Below are 18,638 nucleotides of genomic sequence, written 5' to 3' on the forward strand. Positions count from 1 at the left end.
TAGGATTACTAGGTGTTATATACATACCGTAAGAATAATTAATAAAACACATAAAGGACATACATTAATCCTAAAGACACATCCTAGTTACCTTTCTTTGTTAAGGATATTTGATTTTCTCAATTGAAGTGGAAAATTAGGGATACAAATGCAAAAGAGGACTTATTACAATTGTTTTTTTTTTGCTTTAAACTTAATGGGCCTGGATTATTTTAATTTTTTTTTTAGTAATGTATTAAATTTCGGTGCACGTTCGGTTTTTCGGTTTGGTTTTATCAAACTTCGGTTCGGCTATTTCGGTTTCGGTTTTTTTACGGTGGACACCAAACACTGAACCAAACTAGTTCGGTTCGGTTTTCGGTATTTATGCCCAGCCCTACTTGAAAGTGTCACCAATGAAGGGCGTTATGAGATTTGAAAAAAAGGGGAAGCTTAGTCCCCGGTACATTGGGCCTTATGAGATTGTGCGCAAAGTAGGCAAAGTGGCCTATGAATTAGATCTACCTCCTGACTTAGAGTCAGTTCATCCAGTTTTCCATGTCTCGATGCTTCGAAAATGTGTTGGAGATCCTACTAGGATCGTGCCAATAAACGATGTACAAGTGACAGAAACATTGACTTATGAAGAGGTACCCATTGCCATACTAGATAGGCAAGTATGGAGGCTTAAAAACAAAGAAGTGGCCTCGGTTAAGGTTTTATGGAGAAGCAGTAAACGAGAAGAAATGACATGGGAAGCGGAAGAGAGTATGCGATCCAGATACCCGCATTTATTTTAGCCCTTAGAAGAAATCCAAGATGAGATGTCAAGATCCTAAGGTGTGTATGTTTTCCTTTTTATCCTTTTGGGTCGTGTGTGGCCAAATTCTATTGCTATTATGTTGTGGCCCTGTGAGGCATTGTTATTGTGGGTTGTTGTGACAGGATGGTAGTGCCATATTATCGGGGAAACTCTGGCAAAATTTTCGTAGAATCCCTGAGTGCTTAACATTCGAGGACGAATGTTCTTAAGGGGGGGAAAATGTTACACCTAGAAAAGTTTTCCGTTGATGCACAAGTGAATAGGATAGTGAAGAGTACGAGCATACGATATTTCCATAAGTAAGAAATGACATTCGATGACCCTAGTTAAGATTTCAAAGATGTTAGAGATAGGGGAAGAAAGTTGGCCAAGAGAAGGCAAGGCATACGATAGGTATCGGAAAGGAATCACGAGTAACGAGTTAATGAGGACTTAATGATGTCTTGGAGAAGAGTGATAACGTCCCTTAGATTGATATTGAAGTGTTAAGCAAGTGCTAAGAAGGTCCCACAAGGATTGGAGATCAACGAGTCGACGAAAACGAGTTTCGGAATCTCTGGGGATTATACGGCCAAACATACTGGCTGTATAAATTATATGGTCCGTATGTTAGGACCGTATAATTATCCCAGAATTTCATACTTATCTGGAACAAACATACTGCCAAACATACGGCCCGTGTAATAGGTACGGATCGTATGTTGGTCCGTATACCTGGTCGGGATCAGTTTTTGGATCATTAAATAAGGGACCAAGTCTTATTTCATTTCACTTCCATATCACACCCCTTCTCTCTAAAACATCTCTCTACATTTATTCCACTAGAATTCAAGAGGTATTAGTGATCAACAAAATAAATTAAGTGTATCAAGTGTAAGAAAACCCATTAAAGATCATTCAAGTCAAGAAATCTCATTGGAGATGAACTAGGGTTTTTGCTCAAGTGGAGTGTTACCAACCAAGGCTTGTTCCTACAACATCTAAGGTAAGATTTATGGTATTTCTATGTTGCTTAAGATATTTGAGAGTTGAAATACTTGGATTGTAGAAGGATATAGAAAAATGGGTCATGAAAGTGGAATAGTGCCATTTTGAGTAATAGCTTGAATTGAGTCATGATTCTTAATGTGTTGTGATATAAATGTGTTATAAATGATGTTGAGAACACGGGATAGGCAATGTATGTGAATGAACGTAGTCGTGTGTTATGACCATGGATATGAGTGATTGAGAGTGAATTGAGAAATGTGGATAATAAGAATGAATAAGGACTATTGTTATGATATTGTAAATGTATTATTGACGTTTGGGAGATGATATACGCTATGGAGGAATGTCGTACAAATAAAGGAGATGCTGTTCGATTTTCTCTAGTTTAGTCATGTATGCTAGCTATCGATTTCTAATGATAGTATGACTTTAATGAAGGTAGAGACGCGAGCGTTGAAGGAGAACGTGCAAGTGGTAAATAGTTGAACGGAAAGGTATGTAAGGCTAACACTTCTTTCATAAGGCATGGTTCTTTGGCCAAACATCTAAATCAGCTATAAGTCTATGATGTCCTTCAAATGATTCGATCTTCCGAGCTAGTAAGCTCACGATTCTTGATATGCTACGATTGTACTAAGTTCCTCCTATGACGAGTAAGCCTATAAAGATAAATGTAATGAATGACGATAATAGTGATAATTGTTATACCCCATTTAAACCGGGTCCAAATTGAGTATAACATTTTGGTGATTCCTATTTGTTTTATTTTAAGGAGTCGCCACCTAATTGATTTTAAGGTGAATTAGGGCACCTAATTGTTAGCTAAGGTAAAGCTACCTAAATCTCCGTTAATGGCCTGCTTAATCAGTGTGATTCTAGGTAAGGGTTCTAATTATCCTAAAGGGAAGGGGTTAGGCATCCTTTAGAATCCGCTAACTGCGGTTTACCAGCCAACTTAGGTTAATTAATTAAGGTTAAATATAGTGCTTAAATATTAAGAAATGAACTTGTAAATATTATTAAGATTTTAAAGGAAAATATAATAATGTTATTTAGGCTAACTTGTGGAAAAATATAATAATTTGCGGAAAAAAAAGATTTTAAATGCTAAATAGAACTTAAAGATATTGCTAAGGCCTTAAATGAAAAATATAGTAATGCTATTCAAAAATAAGATTTGTAAACAAATATAGAATGATTCGCCTATGAATAACAGCTTTTTAAGAGAAGACTTAACAAATGTGATCTTTAGATAAGAAATTATATTCTATGAATATGGTGATGTAGAAAAGCCTAGGCTTATATTTTAATATGATGAAAAGGGCATGAGTTTTCTTTCTCTCTTTCTTTAACTTTATTTAACTATGTTGGCTAAAAATATGTATAATCGGATCAAAAAATGCTTATAAAATATGCTTGGATTAATATTTACATACTAGGGGGGGGGGGCGTTTTGAAATTTTAAGATAGTAAAATGAAACATAATTCCTTTGATGCAAAATATGTAATCATGCTATTTTGAAAATCAATTATTCGAAGAAAGATAAATGTTATAAGTATTATAAATAATTTATCGTAAAATAAAAACAAGAATGAAACCTATGGAGTTAATGATTTCTCTCTTAAATTAACTACCCATTATACTAAACCCCACTAATTTGCTAAGGTTCATCTAATCTAAACAAATAAGACAAGTAAAAGGTTAGTCATGTAATTACAAATTAAATGCACAAAGAAAATAAAATAAAATAAAGAAGTAAAACGATTAAATGCGCTCAGTCCATTTTAGGATTGCTGCTGTTCGCTGCCACTGTTGTGGGGCTCGGCCCAGAATTCTTTTTTTTATTTTTTATTTTTGACCGCGGATGGGCTGACTCGAGAGGAGGCAATGTTGGGCTTTAGCTCAACGCTAGATGTGGAAGAGGATTAGTCCCGAATTGGGACTTTATTTTCTCCGATGTGTACATGCAAAAAGAGATAAAAGATTAGTATGGAACGAATGCGACCGGATCACAGAACTTCTAAATTAACTTAAGAATGAACTATTAATGTTTGAGCAGGTAGTAGTACTTATAACAGAACCCTTTTTTCAGCTGTTAGTATAAGATGAACTAGTTGAATATATGGACAGACTTTACTCCGTCACCTCCTCTGTTTTTGAAGAAGAGAAAACATAACAAGACAGACATATTCCAGAAAAAACAAGTAATGCCGAAACATCAACAAATTCGTCAATTAAACTAGGCGGACAGGTCTACTCTTCAGACTACACCATATTGACAGCTAAAGATCCTAACATATTCAAAACGCATGAATCATGATCACATGAAATGAAGTGGAACCAGATTGCTCGGTCTTTTAAATTGAACTACAAGCTAATCACATGAACAAATACACCATGCTACTAGTCAGATCTATGTTGGAAGGGTGTCACGATAACTTCATGTTTTCTACTAACGCACGTTTAAATGAATCCTAGTACTAAACCGCTTATCCAATAGATTGTAACCAAACAGGAACAGAATGGCAGAAAAACATCAAACAGAACCTTAAGGTGAATATAGGAGACTTACTTACCTAACTCTAACAATGTTCCGGAACTAAACTAATCTATAACGAAATTGACATACGTACAGAACTTTTAACGAAAAGGAAATAAATTGAGACGAGGAAGAAATCACAACTCGACAAGACGATTCAGAACACTGATACAAATCTGCATAACCAACAGGTTGCCGACCTAAAACTGACTTATAACTTAATCAAAATGTACAAACGAGTTTTAAAACCCACGTGACTAATCTTCCAAACGTACATAAAGCAGAACGACTACAGAATCGAACGGGAAAAGATTAAGTTAAAACCAAACTAATACATGAACCTATAGATGTTATTAACCACCTAACCGAGATCAAACAGGTGTTGACACCCAATTTTGTCCCTCCTTTATTTCAATTTATTTACTCGGGCTTCTAAATTTATTGACGAGCTGAACACTTTATTTTCACTATTACTAATTTTCACTACTTTACTATCAACATTACGAGCATTACTTTATCACAATGACTTGTCATCATTTTATCTTCGGATTTTTGTGTTCGTTAAATTAATTATACTTTGTCAAGTTTTTTATTTATTTATCATAGTAAATATATTATACCAGTTATTAAATTAGAAGTCCAAGAATAATTAAATAGAGGAGGAAGGATCAACAATTTTCACCTCATAAACAATTGCTCGGAAGTATATCAATATTGGACTCATTTTGAAGCTCGTATTTTAAAACGATGTGTTATATTTTTATTTCCTCAAAATATTATTTTACAAGAGGAAAATTCTTGATAACAGCTATCTACCCCAAAAGAAGAAAGAAAGAAAACTTTCCACTCCTCTTTCATCATCTTGAGCCGCACTCTCTCTTCCTCTTTTTTCTACATTTTATTTTATTTTGCACCCTTTCCTATCATTTTCACCTTTTTTTTTCACATGCTCCACACATCTTCCCACATTTGATTTCTTCTTCTTTTTTTTTTCTCTTTAATGGGTTCCACATGTTTGCTCTCTTTTTTACTACATCTCTTTCTCTTCATCATCATCTCTCACGCTCCATTCTACTCCTCCCTTCCCCCCGCTCCTTCGTCCCTCTCTCATACGCTCCTCTCTCTCATATTTTTCTATAAGAGGTGGATTTTGACTCAAATAAGGGCGACTTTTCAGGTTTTTTTTTAGAGGGATTTTCAGTGAACAGAATCAAAGAAAAAAAATCGATTTCTCCTTTCCGGTGAACTTTAGCCGGAAATTACTCAACATTTTCAGAGATCCAACTATATTCCAAGCTTGATTTTTCCTTTTTCCGGTGAACTTTAGCCGCGACGAGTGTAGTCGATTCACAACTCTAGCTTCGAATTTGTTCGGGTGTAAAAGAGTAGATCGAGACTCAAATCCCTTGTTCACTGCACCCACAAAAGGTAAATCTGACCCGGCTCCGTTCATTTTTTTTTTTTTGTTAAAATACCGCGTTTTAGAAATCATGTTTTAGGATGTTTGTATTATGGAATATTTTTATGTTTACTAGTTGTTTTATGGTGTAAATTTTGAATAGCATGTCACAAAATATATATGTTGCATACTTCTATTTATTTATTTTTTCTTTCTTTCTTTTGTTCACTTCCTTCTTACCTTTTGAAATCTGGATGAATCCAGGCTTTGGTATGTTCATCAGCCGTATTATTGGCTGTCACAAAGCATGCTTTGTTTATGGTTTCTCTCAACATGTCCTTGTACATTTATATTGAATTTTGTTTAAATCCTTATGCTGTTAAGATTGTGTTCCATATGTCGGGTATGTTATCTTCCTTTATGATTTCATTTTTTTTTACAAAGATAGGTGTTTAGGATCAAAATGACATTTGTTCTCAAGTGTTGTATACACCTAGCATTTTAATCCTTTTTCCTCTTCGGTTTTCCATTTGTTTGAATTTAGTACGAATTAGGAGTTTAATTCTATTTCGTATAAGTTTCAATCTGCTCAAAAATTAATGGGATCGGCTTCTTTTAGTTCTTCATCCTTTTAACAAAAAGCCATGTTTGATATCTGTTGCTACTTATCTTTGCTCAACGTTATGGTATTTTGGTTGATGCCTTATTTATGTGTAGTGTGTGGTGGCTGAATTGTGTATGCATAAGGTACATTTAAAATATACATTGAATATACTCAAATATACCTAGCATACATAATCCACTGGTCTGTTTTAAATCTACATTTCATATCTTTAAACCTTATCTATTGGACACATACTAATCCTTTTTCTTTCGTTTTTATGCATGACTATCGCATATGAGTCTCTCGGATTCATCATCTTCCACATTCAGTGTTGGGCTAAAGGCCCAACACAACTTCTCTCGAGTCAGCCCTCATACAGTAGCGGCTAGTCTGCAGCAATATATGAAGAAATTTGTTGGGCCGAAGCCCAACAGTCAACAGACCACAGCAGTCCAAGAAAATGGGTTGAGCCCATTTACATTATATCTACTCCTCTATTTTTATTTTTGTGTGCATTTAATGTGTATTGTATGACTAACATTTTTGTTTGTTAATTTAGATAAACCTTAGTGACATTAAGGGTTTTAGTTTAGTAATGGGTAGTTAATTCCACAAATTACATTCACTTCTATTTTTTAAACTATTTATAGTATCTATAACATTTATTCGAGTAATTGATTTTCAAATAATATGACTACATATTTTGGGTTAAAGGAATCATTTTTCATTCTTACTATCTCATAATTCCAAAACGTCACTAACATACAAAATAAGAATCCGATTAGACTTTATAAACATTTGCAAGATTTATTCAATTACACATTTTTTTAGTTGAATATGGTTAAGTAAGAATTAATAAAAAGAGAAAGAAATTCACTCCTTTTATTTTACATCCCATTTTACAAAAAAAAACAAGTCTAGATTTTTATATCACACTACTCGTGCAATATCATCTTTACTTAAAATTCGCGTTTGTTGAATCTCCTCTACAAGTATTATTTTAAACAATACTATTATACTTTCATTTAAAGCTTTAATAACATGTATAACTCATATTTTTAAATGGCATCGGAAATACTTTTTTATATAAATTTATTACCTTCTACAAATCCTGTTTTTCAAACAATAATCCTATATATCTATCTATAACTTTAGTCATATTTATAAAACTATTTTCTTTTTATAATACTATATTTACACTTAGCCTAATCAATTGCAAGTCCGGTCGGTTAACCATTGTTAATGGGTCTTAAAGGGTGCCTAATACCTTTCCTTTAGACTAATTGAACCCTTACCTAGAATCTTAAGTTTCGCAGACCTTAAACAGAGTTAACTTTAAAATAACTTTAATAAATTTAGGTGTCCTAATTCACCATAAATAATTAGGTGGCGACTCCTTAAAACAAACACAACCAAAAAATAGTAATCCCCAATATGTCGTACTTCTAATTTAACCTGGGTTAAAAAGGGGTATGACAGCTTGGCGACTCTGCTGGGGAACTTTACCTAGGTTCTAACCATAAAGGACTTAGATTTAATTAGGCTTTGTGTGCTAACTTAGTTACTTTATTTGCCTAAACTGTTTTACATGCTACCAATTGTTTGTGTGATTAATTATTTGTTTGATATAAACTGTCTAAGTGTTACTGCTTTTATAAATTGTCATTCCGTTCATACTTCCTCCACTTTTGGAAAACTCACACTATCACACGTATACGCGAGGTGTGCTTAGCGCACCCGCAAATTTCTTCGTAGAATCCAAATTTTAGGAGAGTTGGCGTATGCGCGGGGTGTCCGAATAACGGAGACCGCGTAGCCTTCTCACTCGAGTAGTCCGCTCGGGAACCTTGCGTCTAGTAAACCCACTCTTAGTCAACCTAGGATAGAGCTAAACCAACACCCTTTATTAAGAGCATACATTTCGTGACCTAGGAGGTTTAATACTCTTGGTGTATTAAACCCATTAGACAACTTTATCCAAACGTCCAAGCGGGTTCACGACCCCAAGTGACACTAAGCATACTTTATGTGCATGTTTGAAGGATAATAGTGCCTAAATATTGACTACTTGCTTTAATTAATTAAACTTTAGGAGAGAGGGAATAACTAACGTCTCTATGACAGGTATGGATTTGCATTGGAGTACAACAAATGACGAAGATCAAGGACTTCACAAAACGGAGCTGAAATTTAGACATAGGAAATTGTATTTACTTTACTTAGATTAGGAAACACTTTATGTTGTATTCATTTGACATGTAATAAATATTACACTACTTTTGTACTCTATTTTGGGGAAATAGAATTTGTTTAATCAAAGCAACGGGATGACGTATTATGACACACTTTACCCTTCAAACAAACGTTAGGCCTACCTCTGGAACAAAGAGGTCACATGCATATTAGGACGCGGTATTGTTTGATATACTCGTGTACATTTGTTTGACAACTTGTTTAACTTTATGACTTTACGTGATCATGACTTTACCTAGATATGTTAATACGACTGACATCATTTGCACTTTATCTTTCTTTTAATTCCCAAAGAGTTGATTCGTGTTGACACTCGAGCTGGCTGACCATCCTTACCTCATAAGGTCAAAGACATCATCATTACCGCGACGTAGTTGGGCTATTCAAGGAAAAGAAATTATTATGTCTGATCCAGCCGCATCTATTTCAACTGGTTTGGAAAACATCGTGATCTCTAGCGATCCCCCCGAGACTTCTGAACACAGAACTACTATTCAACATGATGAACATATCGCTGCCTGACTTAAGAAATTGAGAATCTACGTGGAGAACTAAATCGGGTTAAGGACTTGACCAATTTATCCATCACACTCCAAAGTCAACCCCCTGAACCTAGAAATACTGCACCAAACCCACCTCGTTTTCCATCACTCGAATCTCCAGTTCCTGAACATTTTCCTCCACAAAATAATGCACCTACCAACAACAACTTACTTCCAATCACCCCCGCAAATCCACCAAATCCATCATCCGGCTATACTCCCCCACAAAGTCAACCACCCACTTACACTAACTATACTCCTCTACAAAATCAACCACCACCCGTCAACCCACCAAGTCAATCGCTAGTTCACACTCCCTATGTTCCTTTACCCACCAATTCACCACCTAAAACTATTCCTCTAAACCCACTAAACCAACCACCTGCGAACTCCACTTATAACACACCCCCTCCAGTCCAAAACACTCCCACCGTCCAAACTTATCCAACCCAGCATATACAAGGGGGACATTTTGTCACTCCAAATGCGCAATATGTTCCTCCAGTATATGCCGCAGAAACACAAGCCTTTACCAACCCAGTAACGGTCAGGTTCTAACCCGAGGTGGATCAATACGAGGAAATGGAAAAAGAAGCAAAAGCAAGGGCAGACGATATGTTGCTAAAAGAGATTCACATTCTCAAAGAAGCAATGAGAAAACTTCAAGTTGCTAGGGGAACTAAGAGTGTAGAATACGAGGATCTCTGTGTTCAGCCTGACATCGATTTACCCGTAGGCTACAAACCTCCGAAATTTGATACATTCAATGGAACAGGCGATCCTCATACACACTTAAGGGCTTATTGCGACAAACTGGTTGGAGTAGGAAGAGACCAGAACATAAGGATGAAGCTCTTCATAAGAAGCCTATCCGGTGAAGCTCTTACCTGGTATACACAACAAGACGTCCACAAGTGGCGTGGTTGGAGTGACATGGCGCAAGACTTTATGGACAGATTCAGTTTTAACACCGATATCACGCCAGATAGAGTCTACATGACTAAGTTAACCAAGAAGTCAACTGAGACGTTCCGCGAGTATGCGTTACGCTGGAGGTCAGAAACGGCCAGGGTTCAACCTCCGATGAATGATAGAGAAATGACTGCTACCTTCATTGAATGCCAGGCTGGCGTATTTTATGAGAAAATGATAGGTATGATGGGACAAAAATTCACAGAAGTTGTCCGAATGGGAGAAGCCTTAGAAGAAGGAATCAAATCGGGGAAAATTCAGGATCTTATTGCTTTACAAGCAATAAACAAAGCTATTCAATCTAGTTCTATCAGCGGGGTTAAAAAGAAGAAAGAAGACGTAGCTGCAGTCATGAACGTCCAAGGGCTTAAGCCGAGCCAAGCCATTACATACTTTAACCACCCACAACAACCTTTCTACCCTTACCCCTACACTGAACCCTACCAAGCTCCACTATCTCCTTACCCTGTCTACAACGCCCAAGCAAACTACTACCAACCCCGAACACCTTCACATCAAAACCCACGTCCATATCAACCCGTCCAAGCTCCAACTTACCAAAATCGACCACATGCCACACCTAGAGCCCGTCCAAACCCTGACATAAAAAACACCCGTAATTACACTCAGTTCGCTAAACCCTTGGCTCAATTGTTTGAACGAATGAAAGCGGCAGGCGTGATACAACCTATTGAAGGAAAAATTCCTGATCCTATCCCAAAATGGTTTGATGGTTCCAAGCGTTGTGCATACCATTCCGGAATTGCTGGGCACGCCACTGAAGATTGCTATGGGCTTAAAAACAAAATCGAAGCCCTGATTAAGGAAGGGGTAGTCCAGCTCACTGGACCTAAGCCCAATGTGGTCAACAATCCTTTGCCTGCTCACGAAGATGCCAAAGTTTGAAGGAAGTTATGGAAAGGGACATGTCATCAACTTTTGGGAACAATCCAAAGGCAAACGCACATGAAGATTACTGCTACAGCAACTCACAACACCGAGACACCTATCACACGAGATGCCAAACTAGGAGAGACTCTAAAGAATTGGACTTGTACTCCGTCCCTGATTCGCCGGGAGTCTTGGTAGTATGAACATGTAGTGAACTTGTTTTTTTTTAATTGATGCTTGAATCGTACCCAAAATTTTTGTTTGTTTTGCTTCATCTTATGGAAGCTTGAATTGCAAAAACTATGAATGCATTTCTGATTTTCCTTAATCATCTATTTTCTACTTTATTTATCAAAACTGTCAACTCTACGATTGTGACATAAAATGAACGAATAAACAACATACATCTCAAGAGAGTAACAAAGAAAACTCGAGTACAAGACAATATTCCATTTGGAAGAAATCGAAATAGCCGATAGACAATGACACAAGCAGAAAGCTAGCAATTCAAGAAGAAATCAAAGTACGACATTAGGTTAGACAACCTAGTTTGCAACCTTTCCTTTACCCGCACGAACTACGCTGACCTGATTCCCATAGGGGGATACGTAGGCAGCCCACATAGGGTTTGGTTGCATTACAATAGAAAATCCAAAAATCCTTATACAAGGAGAATTACGCATGGCTTGATTCCCTCGGCGGGATTCATAGACTTTCAACACACGGACAGTTGTATTTAGTTAGAAATCCAACAAACATTTAGCCATTTACATAACAGAACTACGCTGACCTGATTCCTTTGGTGGGATACGTAGGCAATCCACATCGGGTTCGGTCCCTTTATGAGAAAATTTCAAACCATTTTTTTATGAACCTTACGAACTACGTTCTGACCTGATTCCTTGGCAGGATACATAGGCAACCTATATAAGGTTCGGTCACACCACAACATAGGTTGAGTACACATTTCTGAATCAAAACTAGGGCATATTTTGAAAGATTATACAAGAGAAAGTTGGACATCAACAATATTAAGGCTACTAGACAGGAAATAGTATAGAAAAATGACTTTTCAATTGTTTCGGAAGTTGGCAGAAATATTTTACAACTTACATACATATGTTTACATATATATTTTTCCTTACATACATATATTTTCCTCACATACATATATTTACATATATATCTTTCCTTACATACATATACTCACATATATATCTTTCCTTATACATATACTCGCATACATACCTTTCAAATGAAACACTTTCTTTCGATTGTTTCACTACTGTTCACCTACCGAGGCTTGAACGGAGATCACAAGATCCAAACAAACAAGACGAATGGAGCGCCAACAACGTCAAGCTTCGAGTCAACACGAATCAACTTCCCCCTCCCAAACTAAGAATTTTTCTTTGAGTGCAGGAATTAAAAGACCGCGAGATCAACAGTCAAGTCTATCAATCACGATCGAAAAGCATCATCTGGCTCATTATGGCCCCGCCTCAAAAGCCAAACGGCTTTATTTCTAACTCTATCTTTAATTTTATTTTATCACAACAACTTTATGACTTCATTAACAAATATACCTGTTTTGTAGGTTAAAGACGAATCAAATCAGGATTACGTGTCATTAATTCAACCTGTCACGATACCGTCAACATCATCAGCCAAACGGCTATTCTATCACTTTACTCCATACTTTATCAATTATTTTATCATATATTTTACCAACTTTAACCACTTTACTCTGAACTTTACAGGAATCAACATTAAGTCTCTGAAAACAACCGGAGGCATCATTTGGCTATTCAGCCTCTTCTGCACAAGCCAAACGGCTACACTCTTACTTTACCCCCTACTTTATCCATTACTTTATCATTTACTTTACCAACTTTAACGACTTTATCCTGAACTTTGCAGGGAATATCATTAAGTCTTCGAAGACAACCGGGGGCATCATTCGGCTATACAACCTCATATGCATAAGCCAGATGGCTACACTATCACTCTACTCTACCAATTACTTTATCATTTATTTTACCAACTGTAACAACTTTATCCTGAACTTTGCAGAGATTATCATCAAGTCTCCGAAGACAACCGGGGGCATCATTCGGCTATACAGCCTCATATGCATAAGCCAAACGGCTACACTATGACTTTACTCTCTACTTTATCATTAACTTTACCAACTTTAACGACTTTACCCTGAACTTTACAGGAATTATCATTGAGCCTCCGAAGACAACCGGAGACAGCATCCACTTTATGACTTTACTCTGGACTTTACGGGAATCTTCATCAAATCTCCGAAGACAACTGGAGATGTCATATCATCAAGTCCCGACAACAACCGGAGACATCACATGGCCACACAGCCTCACCTGCATAAGCCAAACGGCTATACACTTACTTTACTCCCTACTTTATTACTTTACTTTATCATCCACTTTACCTACTTTAACGACTTTACCTTAAATTCCGCAGATATCATTTATCATCGAATCCCGGAAGATAGTCGGAGGCCTTATTACGATCATTAAAATTTCCAAATACAACTGGAGATATTATCACATCCCCGGCATACGCATCACACATTCATTCAAGTCCCTGAAGACAACCAGAGATAACATTTGGCCACACAACCTCATTATAAGCCACACGGCTTCATCCTCACCCTCACACTCATATTTATTATCATTTTTATATTCTTTTGCGCATTTTCAACTTTATCCCAGACTTTATTACTAATTTTGACATGAATTTCAGTTTTGGCAAAAAGTACAACCTGCAGAGACGCAACACAACGTAGAACTTTATCTTACGCAGTGAACTGGGGCAAACATGCTGAAGAGGAATATCAAACTCATAAGCAAAGGTCACGGATCTACTCTCGAGCTCGACTCCGCCTACGTCCACAAACATGTGATACGTAGGTTATCCAAAAAATTTCTTTCATATACACCGCTAAGACTCTACTCAATCAACTCCTCTCACAATCTTGTAAGCCTGTCTATATCCCAGTGTCTCCATAACTCAACACTGGGGCATTTTTTTTGAGAATTTACATCGTGTCTAGTAGAGTCCTACTTATAGGTATGTTGCGCGCCACATTTATAATTAGGAGGCTATAAGCATATGTTCCATTCTCGTCACCTGTCCACAACCCTTACAAAATTATAAATCCATAAATAATATTCTCTCCACAGGTTCGACCATAATTCCTTCTACCCTCATAATATTTTCCGCCAATTCTCTAAAACCATATTTCCTTACAAATCCGTATTTTGTCGGTCGGAACAAAATTGACTACTACGTCAACTTCTTCGCCCAAAGATTCTTACATCATCTCCGGTCGAAGAGGGGCATCTGTTGACACCCAATTTTGTCCCTCCTTTATTTCAATTTATTTACTCGGGCTTCTAAATTTATTGACGAGCTGAACACTTTATTTTCACTATTACTAATTTTCACTACTTTACTATCAACATTACGAGCATTACTTTATCACAATGACTCGTCATCATTTTATCTTCGGATTTTTGTGTTCGTTAAATTAATTATACTTTGTCAAGTTTTTTATTTATTTATCATAGTAAATATATTATACCAGTTATTAAATTAGAAGTCCAAGAATAATTAAATAGAGGAGGAAGGATCAACAATTTTCACCTCATAAACAATTGCTCGGAAGTATATCAATATTGGACTCATTTTGAAGCTCGTATTTTAAAACGATGTGTTATATTTTTATTTCCTCAAAATATTATTTTACAAGAGGAAAATTCTTGATAACAGCTATCTACCCCAAAAGAAGAAAGAAAGAAAACTTTTCACTCCTCTTTCATCATCTTGAGTCGCACTCTCTCTTCCTCTTTTTTCTACATTTTGTTTTATTTTGCACCCTTTCCTATCTTTTTCACCTTTTTTTTTCACATGCTCCACACATCTTCCCACATTTGATTTCTTCTTCTTTTTTTTTTTCTCTTTAATGGGTTCCTGTTTGCTCTCTTTTTTACTACATCTCTTTCTCTTCATCATCATCTCTCGCGCTCCATTCTACTCCTCCCTTCCCCCCGCTCCTTCGTCCCTCTCTCATACGCTCCTCTCTCTCATATTTTTCTATAAGAGGTGGATTTTGACTCAAATAAGGGCGACTTTTCAGGTTTTTTTTTTAGAGGGATTTTCAGTGAACAGAATCAAAAAAAAAAAATCAATTTCTCCTTTCCGGTGAACTTTAGCCGGAAATTACTCAACATTTTCAGAGATCCAACTATATTCCAAGCTTGATTTTTCCTTTTTCCGGTGAACTTTAGCCGCGACGAGTGTAGTCGATTCACAACTCTAGCTTCGAATTTGTTCGGGTGTAAAAGAGTAGATCGAGACTCAAATCCCTTGTTCACTGCACCCACAAAAGGTAAATATGACCCGGCTCCGTTCATTTTTTTTTTTTTTTGTTAAAATACCGCGTTTTAGAAATCATGTTTTAGGATGTTTGTATTATGGAATATTTTTATGTTTACTAGTTGTTTTCTGGTGTAAATTTTGAATAGCATGTCACAAAATATATATGTTGCATACTTCTATTTTTTTTTTTTTTCTTTCTTTCTTTTGTTCACTTCCTTCTTACCTTTTGAAATCTGGATGAATCCAGGCTTTGGTATGTTCATCAGCCGTATTATTGGTTGTCACAAAGCATGCTTTGTTTATGGTTTCTCTCAACATGTCCTTGTACATTTATATTGAATTTTGTTTAAATCCTTATGCTGTTAAGATTGTGTTCCATATGTCGGGTATGTTATCTTCCTTTATGATTTCATTTTTTTTTACAAAGATAGGTGTTTAGGATCAAAATGACATTTGTTCTCAAGTGTTGTATACACCTAGCATTTTAATCCTTTTTCCTCTTCGGTTTTCCATTTGTTTGAATTTAGTACGAATTAGGAGTTTAATTCTATTTCGTATAAGTTTCAATCTGCTCAAAAATTAATGGGATCGGCTTCTTTTAGTTCTTCATCCTTTTAACAAAAAGCCATGTTTGATATCTGTTGCTACTTATCTTTGCTCAACGTTATGGTATTTTGGTTGATGCCTTATTTATGTGTAGTGTGTGGTGGCTGAATTGTGTATGCATAAGGTACATTTAAAATATACATTGAATATACTCAAATATACCTAGCATACATAATCCACTGGTCTGTTTTAAATCTACATTTCATATCTTTAAACCTTATCTATTGGACACATACTAATCCTTTTTCTTTCGTTTTTATGCATGACTATCGCATATGAGTCTCTCGGATTCATCATCTTCCACATTCAGTGTTGGGCTAAAGGCCCAACACAACTTCTCTCGAGTCAGCCCTCATACAGTAGCGGCTAGTCTGCAGCAATATATGAAGAAATTTGTTGGGCCGAAGCCCAACAGTCAACAGACCACAGCAGTCCAAGAAAATGGGCTGAGCCCATTTACATTATATCTACTCCTCTATTTTTATTTTTGTGTGCATTTAATGTGTATTGTATGACTAACATTTTTGTTTGTTAATTTAGATAAACCTTAGTGACATTAAGGGTTTTAGTTTAGTAATGGGTAGTTAATTCCACAAATTACATTCACTTCTATTTTTTAAACTATTTATAGTATCTATAACATTTATTCGAGTAATTGATTTTCAAATAATATGACTACATATTTTGGGTTAAAGGAATCATTTTTCATTCTTACTATCTCATAATTCCAAAACGTCACTAACATACAAAATAAGAATCCGATTAGACTTTATAAACATTTGCAAGATTTATTCAATTTTGTTAGTTGAATATGGTTAAGTAAGAATTAATAAAAAGAGAAAGAAATTCACTCCTTTTATTTTACATCCCATTTTACAAAAAAAAAAACAAGTCTAGATTTTTATATCACACTACTCGTGCAATATCATCTTTACTTAAAATTCGCGTTTGTTGAATCTCCTCTACAAGTATTATTTTAAACAATACTATTATACTTTCATTTAAAGCTTTAATAACATGTATAAGTCATATTTTTAAATGGCATCGGAAATACTTTTTTATATAAATTTATTACCTTCTACAAATCCTGTTTTTCAAACAATAATCCTATATATCTATCTATAACTTTAGTCATATTTATAAAACTATTTCCTTTTTATAATACTATATATAGACTTAGCCTAATCAATTGCAAGTCCGGTCGGTTAACCATTGTTAATGGGTCTTAAAGATTGCCTAATACCTTCCCTTTAGACTAATTGAACCCTTACCTAGAATCTTAATCGCAGATCTTAAACAGAGTTAACTTTAAAATAACTTTAATAAATTTAGGTGTCCTAATTCACCATAAATAATTAGGTGGCGACTCCTTAAAACAAACACAAACAAAAAATAGGAATCCCCAATATGTCGTACTTCTAATTTAACCCGGGTTAAAAAGGGGTATGACAACAGGGACATACATAATGCTATTCAACTATTGAACAGAAGTTAAATCGAATTAAGACACGAACATATAAACATTATTAATTACTAAATCGAAATTAGACTAAATAAAACATGAACATGCGTAATACTACTAAGTTGTTAAACTGAAATTCAGCCAAACTGAAGCAACTACATACATGAACACATCATAGACTTTAGATTCGAAATAAAAAGAACACACTGACCTTTTGTGGGTGCAGTGAACTAAAGCGACGAGGTCTCGAATCCACTCCCTCGTATTGACAGATCCGAACATCGAGCCAAATAAAGTTGATTGAAAGTATTGAGAACTTTAAAGAACTAAAGTTTTCGTATTTCTCCTTGAGGTGAATCGAATAAAAACAAGGGCCAGAACCAGGATTTTGTATTTTTGAATAAATACCCAGTAGTGTAAAAGTGTTAAAATGTTGATGGCTTTTTAGAGGAGAATCAAGACGGCTTTCCAGAATCCCTTTTGTTGGATCACAACGTGAGTATTTATAGGCCAACTGACTAGGGTTTTCTCGGATTCGAAGTTCCCCTTTTGTTTGGGCGGGATTCAAAGATCGAAAATTCAAAATCGAGTTAAACCTGTGATAATCCGAGCGTTCAGGTTCTTTCACGTGGTTTGATTCGGACTTTACCCAAAAATGGTTAGACCCTTTTCTGATTTTGAAGATTACCGCGTGTTTTGAAGCAAGATGGTTCGACTTTCCTCTATCAACGACAGAGTGCATAGATAAGCGGAGGTAGGGACCAATTTTCTTTGTATGGAAATGGGGTGGACAAGGCTGCGATGGTGAAAGGGGAGCTGAGCTTTGCCAAAGATAGAGGGGAGAGAAGAGAGTGACCAAGGGAAAAGTGAAGAAGAGAAAGGTGCGGCCTTTGTTCTGTGTTCTTTTGTGAAAAGAAGATTTTAGGGATTTAATTTAGTGGGCCGGGTCGGGTAGAAAGTAATGGGCTGGTTTGGGCTTGATGAGTTTGGGCTGATTAGGTGAGTTATTAGGGAACGTGGGCTGGACGGGTGAAAGGAAATGTGGGTTGTTATTGGCTAAAATTCCTTCTCCATATAAATTCCATTGGGCTTCTAATTTAATAATTAGTACAATATATATTGTGTAAAGACAAATAGTATTTAGTGTATATAAAGTAAAAAATTAATTTA

At 35.9% G+C, this 18,638-nt stretch overlaps 1 long non-coding RNA gene across 1 annotated transcript; it reads left to right on the forward strand.

The window, feature by feature from the left end:
* The first annotated feature begins 5,033 nt into the window (after window positions 1–5,033).
* Window positions 5,034–8,668, forward strand: LOC132607139 (uncharacterized). Its single transcript, XR_009570207.1, has 2 exons — window positions 5,034–6,799; window positions 8,460–8,668. It is a non-coding gene; the product is annotated as an uncharacterized LOC132607139 (long non-coding RNA).
* Window positions 8,669–18,638: the final 9,970 nt, after the last annotated feature.

Source organism: Lycium barbarum, chromosome 8, assembly GCF_019175385.1.
Source record: "Lycium barbarum isolate Lr01 chromosome 8, ASM1917538v2, whole genome shotgun sequence".
In the NCBI taxonomy this organism is placed as follows: domain Eukaryota; kingdom Viridiplantae; phylum Streptophyta; class Magnoliopsida; order Solanales; family Solanaceae; genus Lycium; species Lycium barbarum.